Source organism: Procambarus clarkii, chromosome 8 (genome assembly GCF_040958095.1).
Source record: "Procambarus clarkii isolate CNS0578487 chromosome 8, FALCON_Pclarkii_2.0, whole genome shotgun sequence".
Classification (NCBI taxonomy): Eukaryota; Metazoa; Arthropoda; class Malacostraca; order Decapoda; family Cambaridae; genus Procambarus; species Procambarus clarkii.
Window position 1 is genome coordinate 28,342,108 of NC_091157.1, and position 10,439 is coordinate 28,352,546.

The following is a 10,439-nucleotide window of genomic DNA, read 5'->3' on the forward strand; positions in this document are numbered from 1 at the left end:
TTAATTCATGAAAACTTGGCTTATTAGGCAAATCGGGCCTTGCATAGTAGGCTGAGAAGTGAGTTCTGGCTACTAGGTACGACATATATATATATATATATATATGTCGTACCTAGTAGCCAGAACGCACTTCTCAGCCTACTATGCAAGGCTTGATTAGCCTAATAAGCCAAGTTTTCATGAATTAATATATTTTCTCATTTTTTTTCTTATGAAATGATAAAGCTACCCATTTCATTATGTATGAGGTCAATTATTTTTTATTTTAGTTAAAATTAACGTAGATATATGACCGAACCAAACCATCCCTACCTAACCTAACCTAACCTATCTTTATAGGTTAGGTTAGGTTACGTAGCCGAAAAAGTTAGGTTAGGTTAGGTTAGGTTAGGTAGGTTAGGTAGTTGAAAAATAAATAATTCATGAAAACTTGGCTTATTAGGCAAATCGGGCCTTGCATAGTAGGCTGAGAAGTGCGTTCTGGCTACTAGGTACGACATATATATATATATATATATATATATATATATGTCGTACCTAATAGCCAGAACGCACTTCTCAGCCTACTATTCAAGGCTCGATTTGCCTAATAAGCCAAGTTTTCATGAATTAATGTTTTTTCGTCTACCTAACCTACCTAACCTAACCTAACCAAGCTTTTTTTGGCTACCTAACCTAACCTTACCTATAAATATAGGTTAGGTTAGGTTAGGTAGGGTTGGTTAGGTTCGGTCATATATCTACGTTAATTTTAACTCCAATAAAAAAAATTGACCTCATACATAGAGAAAAGGGTTGCTTTATCATTTCATAAGAAAAAAATTATAGTAAATATATTAATTCAGGAAAACTTGGCTTATTAGGCAAATCGGGCCTTGAATAGTAGGCTGAGAAGTGAGTTCTGGCTACTAGGTACGACATATATATATATATATATATATATATATATATATATATATATATATATACATATATATATATATATATATATATATATATATATATATATATATATATATAATAATATATATATATATATATATGTCGTACCTAGTAGCCAGAACTCACTTCTCAGCCTACTATTCAAGGCCCGATTTGCCTAATAAGCCAAGTTTTCCTGAATTAATATATTTACTATAATTTTTTTCTTATGAAATGATAAAGCAACCCTTTTCTCTATGTATGAGGTCAATTTTTTTTTATTGGAGTTAAAATTAACGTAGATATATGACCGAACCTAACCAACCCTACCTAACCTAACCTAACCTATATTTATAGGTAAGGTTAGGTTAGGTAGCCAAAAAAAGCTAGGTTAGGTTAGGTTAGGTAGGTTAGGTAGACGAAAAAACATTAACTCATGAAAACTTGGCTTATTAGGCAAATCGGGCCTTGAATAGTAGGCTCAGAAGTGCGTTCTGGCTATTAGGTACGACATATATATATATATATATATATATTAATATATATATATATATATATATATTTATATATTTATATATATATATATATGTCGTACCTAGTAGCCAGAACTCACTTTTTGGCCTACTATTCAAGGCCCGATTTGCCTAATAAGCCAAGTTTTCCTGAATTAATATATTTTTTCTAATTTTTTTCTTATGAAATGATAAAGCTACCCATTTCATTATGTATGAGGTCAATTTTTTTTTATTGGAGTTAAAATTAACGTAGATATATGACCGAACCTAACCAACCCTACCTAACCTAACCTAACCTATCTTTATAGGTTAGGTTTGGTTAGGTAGCCGAAAAAGTTAGGTTAGGTTAGGTTAGGTAGGTTAGGTAGTCGAAAAACAATTAATTCATGAAAACTTGGCTTACTAGGCAAATTTGGCCTTGCATAATAGGCTGAGAAGTGAGTTCTGGCTACTAGGTACGACATATATATATATATATATATATATATATATATATATATATATATATATATATATATATATATATATATATATATATATATATATATATATATATATATATATATATATATATATTAAATATAACAAAAAAAGTAAGATTAATAATTCTAACACGAATTTTCTCAATGTTTCTAACATTTTCCTTCACTGTTGATGGTAACTGAAAAATCAATTCTCCAAAATTTATTTTTATTTCTAGTCTGACGCGACACTTGAGCTCGTTTCGTAAAACTTATTACATTTTTAAAGACTTTAGTTTACACACACACAACTATAACTGAACAGAGCTTAACATCTTCGATTTTTTATGCCTGCATTTGGGTGAGGTGATATGTTACAACTGTTTTGGATGAGGTGAAAACAAACTTTCAACACAAGACAGAACACGAAACAATGGGTATAATATTTTGTAAATTAAAGGGAAGAATGGAAGTAACTGCAAAAGGCCTATTGGCCCATATTTCTTGATGCTTCTATATTGGTGCGGAGTCGTGAAGTGGGTAGAATATAGTTGTGCATTAATTGGCTGTTGATTGCTGGTGTCGACTTCTTAATGTGTAGTACCTCGCAGATATCTAGCCGCCTGCTATCGCTGTATCTATCAATGATTTCCGTGTTTTTTTTTAAGACTTATCTGGTGATGGTCTGGTTATGGGAAGAGATTATATGTTCTTTAATGGAGCCCTGTTGCTTATGCTTCATTAATCGCCTGGAAAGAGATGTTGTTGTCTTGCCTATATACTGAATTCTTTGACTTTTACAGTCCCCAAGTGGGCATTTGAAGGCATAGACGACATTGGTCTCTTTTAAAGCATTCTGCTTTGTGTCTGGAAAGTTTCTCATGAGTAGGTTGGCCGTTTTCTTGGTTTTATAGTAGATCGTCAATTGTATCTTCTGATTTTTGTCTGTAGAGATAACGTTTCTATTAACAATATCTTTCAGGACCCTTTCCTCCGTTTTCCTCGGCCATATTTTATAATATATGTCTACAGGAAAGACTGCTACCAAAATATACTAATATTAAAACGAACGACCCAGCAGCAAGGAATCAAGCCGTCACGATAAAATATCGCAAAGATCTGATTCGTAATCAGATACATAAGGCAGAAAATGAAATCAAAGACAACAAAACGCAAATACTTCATGCTACAAACCAATGGAGAAACCGCAACATCGACGAAAGTCTCCGTATTCGCATCGAGCAACACCTCGACATCCTCACAGATCAACATCACCTCAGCACTGAAACAAGGATAATCAAGAAACTTACAATGTTATATGGAGGACCTATGGCAATTCCACGACCAAGAAACGGCTTCCTGAACCTTGCAGGAATCAACCTCACTGAGGACCAAATCACTCTCCTAAATCTGGGCATAAACTGTCACGTTATGTCCAGACCAAGTGAGATGGCCCGGAAAGTAGAGTTGGAGATCCTGTTGGACGACATATTCGACCTCGAGACACAGAAGGTCACCACCCAAGACACCTTACAAGCAGAACTTATTGTGGAAGGAGGAAAGAATCGAGGCAATTACAGAAGCACCATACTGTCCCCCGAGCTCAAAGCGGCAGCTAAGAGCCTTCGTGAGAACAAGGAGATAGTCGTCAGAAGAGGTAACAAGTCGCCAATATACGTCATTCTTAAAAATGACGAATATCTGGCGAAAATGAACCTCATTCTCTCTGACCAAACTAAATTCCAAATGGTAACGAAGGACACTACAGCCGAATTGAAGGCAAAGGTCAACAAATTGATCGAAACTGTGAACGCCAAGAAATCCGGACTCCACCTGCCAAAGATCATTGGGGAATATAAACCTGGATACGCATATGGAAATGTCAAGACACATAAGCCTGGAAACCCACTTCGGCCAATCATTAGCCAGATACCCACACCCACGTACAGACTGGCGAAGCGACTCAACGGATTGCTGACTCCTTATGTCCCTTGCACCTTCAGCCTGAAGTCTCCAAAGGAATTTGTTGACTTACTGTGGGGAACACGGGCCGCAGGGATAAGAGCCTCGTTGGACGTAGAATCACTGTTTACCAACGTACCTGTGGATGAAACAATCGGGATGATAGCGGACAGTGTATCGTGATCCGGCCTGTATTCCTCTTAACATACCAGAAAACTTTCTAAGGAAACCACTCCAAGCTTGTACTAAAGAGGCACCCTTCTTGAGCCCGAATGGGCACATGTATAAGCAAGTAGATGGGGTCGCAATGGGTTCTCCCCTAGGTGTCCTGTTTGCGAACTTCTACATGGGTACCATCGAACAAGAGGTTTTAGTCGACATGAACTTGAAACCGGCCATATACTACAGGTATGTTGACGACATTTTTACACAGGTACCTGATGTCAGACATCTGCAGGAGCTGAAGGAGGCATTTGAGCGGAATTCTGTGTTGCATTTCACTTACGAGATGGAGAAGGATGGGAAGCTGCCCTTTCTAGATGTAACAGTCATGGAAAGGAGCGGAGGTTTCCACACCGCAGTCTACACTAAGGAAACAAACATAGGAATGTGCCTCAATGCCAACAGTGACTGCCCAGACAGGTACAAGAGGAGTGTTGTTAACGCTTATGTCGACCGTGCTCTCAGCCACAGCTCAGGATGGAAGCAAGTCGATGAAGAACTCTGTAGGGTAAGGCAGGTCCTAGTCAACAACGGCTTGTCCAATGGTTTCATTGAAGACATCATAAGAAGGAAGGTGAAACGCCATGCAACCTCTGAAGAGACAACTAACACAACACCTGTACCCCCTATTAGACTATTTTACAGGAACCTCTTTTCTACAGCTCATAAAACGGAGGAAAGGGTCCTGAGAGATATTGTTAATAGAAACATTATCCCTACAGACAAAAATCAGAAGATGCAATTGACGATCTACTATAAAACAAAGAAAACGGCCAACCTACTCATGAGAAACTCTCCAGACACAAAGCAGAACGCTTTAAAAGAGACCAATGTCGTCTATACCTTCAAATGCCCACTTGGGTACTGTAAGCCTCAAAGAATTCAGTATATAGGCAAGACAACAACATCTCTTTCCAGGCGATTAACGATGCATAAGCAACACGGCTCCATTAAAGAACATATAATCTCTTCCCATAACTAGACCATCACCAGAGAAGTCTTAACAAAATACATGGAAATCATCGATAGATACAGCGATAGCAGGCGGCTAGATATCTGCGAGGCACTACACATTAAGAAGTCGACACCAGCAATCACAGCCAATTAATGCACAACTATATTCTACCCACTTCAAGACTCCGCACCAATATAAAAGCATCAAGAAATATGGGTCAATAGGCCCTTTGCAGTTACTTCCATTCTTCCCTTTAATTTACAAAATATTATACCCATTGTTTCTTGTTCTGTCTTGTGTTGAAAGTTTGTTTTCACCTCATCCAAAACAGTTATAACATATCACCTCACCCAAATGCAGGTATAAAAAATCGAAGATGTTTAAGCTCTGTTCAGTTATAGTTGTGTGTGTGTAAACTAAAGTCTTTGAAAATGTAATAAGTTTTACGAAACGAGCTCAAGTGTCGCGTCAGACAAGAAATAAAAATTAATTTTGGAGAATTGATTTTTCAGTTACCATCAACAGTGAAGAAAAATGTTAGAAACATTGAGAAAATTCGTGTTAGATTTATTTATCTTCCTTTTCGGTCATATTTAATAATATATATATATATATATATATATATATATATATATATATATATATATATATATATATATATATATATATATATATATATATATATATATATATATATATATATATATATATATAATGTATACAACCTTAGAACACTTTCCCACCATGAGATTCGAACCCTAGCCAGCACAGAAGCCTTGCAGCAACTGGCATAACTGGTACGCCTTTAACCCACTGCACCACAGCTCAGACCCTTAAAAGAGATGGTAATTTCAGAGTATTTCACCTGCAAAGATCACCATCTCCCAAGGACAACTAGAGCATAGTGAGGGGCTACTCACGTTCTTTCATCAAATTCCTTTTAATATGGGTGATCTTTGGAGGTGAAATACTCAGAAATTACCATCTCTTTTATGGGTCTGAGCTGAATAGCTTCAGCTATCACTTCTTTATTGTCCGGGCGTGATGCTCAAGCGGATTAAGGCGTCTTGTAGATACCAGTTGCGTTGCTCCTGGGAGTATGGGTTCGAGTCACTTCTGGGGTGTGAGTTTTCAGTCATGTATATATATGTATATATATATATATATATATATATATATATATATATATATATATATATATATATATATATATATATATATATACATATATATATATATACATATATATATACATATATATATATATATATATATATATATATATATATATATATATATATATATATATATATATATATATATATATATATATATATATATATATATATATATATATATATATATATACCCTGTGGGTGCCACAGGGAACGGACCCTGGGAGGAGGCTCTGCCGGCCATGTGCCATTATCTTGTGACATCCGGACCCCACGGGGCCCAGACTCAACAGTGTGCAGTGTCAACATCCTGGGAAGGTGTGAGGGTGGCGGGAAGTTTCCAGGGTGAACTATCCCAACCAAAAACAATCAAATAAGTGGATTGGCAGTGTGGAATCGTCTGAACTGAGTGAGGGCCAACAAGGGCGCCCTGAGGGGCTCCCTCGGTTATGGTGGTGGGGTTGGGGGGGGGCCATCAAGCGACGACAAGTACGGCACATGCCAAGTGTGCAACAAGGTGTGGAGACTCAAGGGTAACAGAGATGTGTGCAAGCATGCTCACAACGGAACCGATTGTCCGGGTATGTGGCGCCCTCCCAAAGAGAGTATCAATCAAGGCCCCACACCAGCAGTCAGGAAAACACCTCCAACAGCTTCATTTCGACTGAGAATCTACTAGAAGCCATCAAAGCAACATCTGTTGGAACCTTGCAGCACATCCCCAAAGCTGCCCGGCCCCAGGCAGCAGCCAAACTATCCAGCGTCTTGAAGAAGGTCAATGATTCCCCCGGAATCATCCAAGCATGGCGCAACCTTCTCCTGTTTGGAAACATATGCCTAGCTGTCCCTGCAAGGAGAGACAAATCACTAGCTTCCTCAGTCATTAGGGTTATAAATAGTTTTCCTAGAGAGGACAACCAGGCATCCCTCCCCACCCGTTCCAAAAACACCCACCGCAGGAAAGGTATCAACAGCAGAATCCAAAAATCGAGGCATCCAAAATCAGAGCAACAGTCAGCAAGAAAATAGAAGAAGGCGACACAATAGGGGCGATCAGAGTCATCACCTGTGAAGACACAGTTGCCACCAGGGATGCCCATACAGCACAAGCCCTGAGGGAAAAGCACCCACCCAGAGCTCCTCGTGATGACAGTGTTCCCCTAGTCGGTGTCACCAGAGCAGAACCCCTGTGTGTGCTCGAATCCATGGTGCATAAAGCAGCTTTATCCTTCCCACCAGGATCAGCAGGTGGGTTCACAGGACTAAGACCCAACCACATCAAACAAATGCTCAACCCTGCACTGGGAGACATTGCACAGGGCCTCCTGGTGGAACTAGATTCGCCAACACTTGTCTAGCTGGCAACATACCAGAGACGACCATACGGCCTCTCTTTTTTGGCGCTACCCTCTGTGCCCTGAGGAAAAAAGATGGAGGAATCAGACCGATAGCTGTGGGCAATTCACTCCGGCGTCTCGTCGCTAAGGCTGCTGCTAGAGCAGTTAGTCAGGCAGCAGCCGACATGCTGAAGCCAAAACAGCTTGGGTTTGGCATTCCCCAAGGGTGTGAGGCAGCGGCTCATGCAGCTAGAGCCTACATTACCAACATTATGGATGAAAAAGCCCTGATAAAGCTGGACTTCAAAAATGCTTTCAAACTGGTTAGCAGGGATGCAGTACTCAGTGCGGTTCATCGCCTTTTTCCTTCCCTCTACCCGTTTGTAAACTCATGCTACAGCAAGAATCTAACTCTGCTTTTTGGGGAACATGAAATTGAATCACAAGAAGGTGTCCAACAAGGTGACCCCCTTGCTCCTTTTCTTTTCTGCCTAGTTATCAAGGAAGTCACCGATAACCTGTCCAGTGAGCTCAATATTTGTTTTTTTTTGGATGATGTACTCTAGCCGGCTCCCCAGCCTCACTCTTCGACGACATAAGAATAATTCAGGAGCATGGAGCGAGCCGAGGCCTTACCCTGAACTCTTCCAAATTTGAAATAACCTCCACCAACCTGCACATAATAGAGCAAATAAAGGTTGCTTTGCCTGACATTCATACAACCAACCCTGAGGACAGCACACTCCTAGGTGCTCCTCTTGGAAGGAATGCCATCGACGAGGTTATTGGTAAGAAGATCACTGACCTGAAGAGGATGAACGAGAGGATTGAAGACATCGATGCTCATGATGCAATTTACCTCATCACCACATGCTTGTCCCTCACCAGGCTGACCTACTTTCTAAGACGTTCGCCATCTTTCAACAATATTAAATTAGAAGAGTACGACAGCTTGCTGAAATCAACACTAGAAAAAGCCCTCAATCTTTCCCTCAGCGACTCACAGTGGAAACAGGCCTCCCTTCCTGTCAGACTCGGGGGCCTTGGCGTGCGCACAGCAACACAAATTGCTGTACCAGCGTTCCTGTGCTCTTCAGTGGGGTCTGACAACTTGGTGAAGGAAATCCTACCTGAGCACCTAGTTCAACAGGCTGGGGTACATGATCCCAGCTTCACAGACTGCACAACCAAATGGGTCTCTCTCGCAGGACCAGCACCCCAACCACCGCCTTCTGAAGCCCATAAGCAATCCAGCTGGGATCGCCCCATTGCCGACCAAGAAGCTGCAACTTTGCTAGAAGCTGCGACAATACCACATGACACTGCCCAACTTAGAGCTGTAGCAGCTCCCCATGCAGGTGATTTCCTATTTGCGTATGGAAATGTCAAGGCACACAAGCCTGGAAACCCACTTCGGCCAATCATCAGCTAGATACCTACACCCATGTACAGACTGACGAAGTGATTCAACGGCTTGCTGACTCCTTATGTTCCTTGTGCCTTCAGCCTGAAGTCTCCAAAGGAATTTGTTGACTTACTGCAGGGAACACGGGCCACAGGGATAAGAGCCTCGTTGGACGTAGAATCACTGTTTACCAACGTACCTGTGGGTGAAACAATCGGGATGATAGCGGACAGAGTGTATCGTGATCCGGCCTGTACTCCTCTTGACATACCAGAAAACATTCTAAGGAAACTACTCCAAGCTTGTACTAAAGAGGCACCCTTCTTGAGCCCGGATGGGAACATGTATAAGCAAGTTGATGGGGTCGCCATGGGTTCTCCCCTAGGTGTTCTGTTGGCGAACTTCTACATGGGTACCATCGAACAGAAGATCTTAGTTGACATGAATTTGAAACCTGCCATATACCTGCCATATACTGCAGGTATGTTGACGAGATTTTTACACAGGTACCTGATGTCAGACGACTGCGGGAGCTGAAGGAGGCATTCGAGCGGAATTCTGTGTTACGTTTCACTTACGAGATGGAGAGGGATGGGAAGCTGCCCTTTCTAGATGTAACAGTCATGGAAAGGAGCAGAGGTTTCCACACTGCAGTCTATACTAAGGAAACATAGGAATGTGCCTCAATGCCAACAGTGACTGCCCAGATAGGTTCAAGAGGAGTGTTGTTAACGCTTATGTCGACCGTGCTCTCAGCCACAGCTCAGGATGGAAGCACGTCGATGAAGAACTCTGTAAGGTAAGGCAGGTCCTAGTCAACAACGGCTTCTTCAATGGTTTCGTTGAAGACATCATAAGAAGGAGGGTGAAACGCCATGCAACCTCTAAAGAGACAACTAACACAACACCTGTACCCCCTATTAGACTATTTTACAGGAACTTCTTTTCCACAGCTCATAAAATGGAGGAGAGGGTCCTGAAAGATATTGTTAATAGGAACATTATCCCTACAGATATATATATATATATATATATATATATATATATATATATATATATATATATATATATATATATATATATATATATATATATATATATATATAACTAAAAACTCACACCCCAGAAGTGACTCGAACCCATACTCCCAGAAGCAACGCAACTGGTATGTACAAGACGCCTTAATCCACTTGACCATCACGACCGGACAAAATGAGGTGATAGCCGAGGCTATATGAACCACCCCACCGCCGGCACTCGGATAGTTATCTTGGGCATAGCATTTTACCAAATCACCTCATTCTTTGGGGCACACGTGAGGAACACAAATGCGAACAAGCCTGAATGGTCCCCAGGACATATGCAACTGAAAACTCACACCCCAGAAGTGACTCGAACCCATACTCCCAGAAGCAACGCAACTGGTATGTACAAGACGCCTTAATCCACTTGACCATCACGACCGGACAAAATGAGGTGATAGCCG